Genomic DNA, 2,035 nt, shown 5'->3' on the forward strand with positions numbered 1-2,035 from the left:
CATTAAAAAAAAAAAAGTTCAGGTTCCAGTCCCTGGTACCTGTGAACGGGACCTTCTTTGGAATTAGTCTTTGCAGATGTTACTGAGTTAAGAGGGGGTCACGCTGGATTTGGGTGGGCTGTAACTCCAAAGACTGGGGTCCTGAATTTGTATTGATTTCTTTATTTTGCTGCTCAGCAGTGAAAGTGCAAAGTCCCAACCACTGGACTGCCAGAGTGTCCTTAGAAAGAAGGAAAGTTGGACCCAGACATAGGAGACGCATGAGGAAGAAGGTCATGTGAAGACAGAGGCAAAAACTGGAGCCATGCAGCTACAAGGCAAGGAAGAGCAAAAATGGCTAAGAACCCCCAAGCAGCTAAGAAGAGGCACAGGAGGACACCCCCCTCCCAGAGCCTTTGGAGGGAGCATGGCCCTGCCAACACCTTCATTTTGGACTTGAGGCCTCTAGAACTATGGAGAAAATACATTTCTGTTTTTGCTGTTTGAAGCCACCAAACTTGTGGTCCTTTGTGGTATGGCAGTCTCCTCTTGGGGCTTCCCTGGTGGCTCAGGTGGTAAAGAATCCACCTGCAATACAGGAGACTGGGTTCGATCCCTGGATTGGGAAGATCCCCTGGAGAAGAGAAAGGCTACCCACTCCGGTATTCTGGCCTGGAGAATTCCATACACTAAGTCCATGGGGTCGCAAAGAGTCGGACATGACTGAGCTACTTTCACCTTCACCTTCACCAGTCTCCTCCTGGGGTCTGGGGTAGACAGTTATATCCAGCCAGCCCCTAGCAGGGTCAAGTCCCAGTAGCTTCAAGTGCCAGCCAGCTTGAGGACATACCCTGACATTGGTTCTCATTCCCCTGAGACCACTTTCTGACATATGCAACCTACACACCAGCCCTGTCTCCAGGGGCATATACATCCACATCTCATTTCCAGATTCTAGGCAGGCCCAGCATATTCCTGATTCCTGTTCTCTAAACCAGGAGTCAGGGAGGAAAGAAGGGCTATGGAGGGGCCTCTGCCAAGGCTGCGGTGTAATTAAACAGCCCTGTGTGGTTATCGATTCCATCACTTGCCAAAGCCTGGCAACGAAGAAGGCAACAATTGAATCAAGTTATCTCTGCAGCCAGAGGGCTTGGACTCTGCAGTTCTCCCTGGCACCCCATGGGAACCCGGCCATCCATCCAAGGCGGCTTTCCAGGCCAAGGCCTTCTCTCTCCAGGCTAGTCCAAGGAAGCCAGGGCAGGTTGTGGGAGAGATGAGGGAAGAAATGGAAGGAACGTGAAAGTGGCACGCTGGGCGCAGGCGGGGGCAGAGAGAGACGCAGGTAGGTAGGTAATCCGGTGCGCCCGGGGCCCAGGCATCCCAAACCGCTCGGTTGGCTCTCCCGGAGACCCACTCAACCTCACGCTTTTCTCTATTAAAAAAAAAAAAATGTTTTCGCTTTTAAAATTTTAACAAAGGTATACGTTTACAACGACAGCGAGAAAACGGCTGAGTTGAAGGAGAGAAGCGATCGTTAAAGGGAAGCCGGAGAGACGGATGCTGCGCGGAGGATGTGGGAAAGGGGCTGAAATCGTGATCCCCCCTCCCCCAGTCCCGAGGCCGCGAGCTCGTGGGGGATCCCGGGAGGCGCTCCTCCACCCTGGACACTGGTATCCTGGGCTGGTCCAGCGCAGTCGGCATATCCAGGGCCAGGTGCTCCGGGCCGGATGCTGGCGATCGCAGGGAATCGTGGAACCTGGGAGCCCCCCCCCCCGCCCCCCAGGGACTCCGGGCAAGGCCCGCCCCTGGCTTTCCGCGCTGGCTCCCGCGGCCTCCAGCCTCGCGCTCGCCCACCCAGCCCCGCTCCCCTCGCTCCCGCGCGCGTGCGCCCGCTCCCCACTGCCGCCGCGGGCGCGCGCGCGCCGTGTCCGTCGTCCCAGGCGGGAGCCGGAGACCGCGGGGCGGGCGGCTGGCTGGGGAGCGTGCGCCCGGAGCGCCTGGAGCGCGGCCCATCCAGGCGGGAGCGCGGGCGGGGCGGGGCGGGGCAGGGTCGGGT

Source organism: Ovis aries, chromosome X (assembly GCF_016772045.2).
Source record: "Ovis aries strain OAR_USU_Benz2616 breed Rambouillet chromosome X, ARS-UI_Ramb_v3.0, whole genome shotgun sequence".
NCBI classification, from domain to species: Eukaryota; Metazoa; Chordata; class Mammalia; order Artiodactyla; family Bovidae; genus Ovis; species Ovis aries.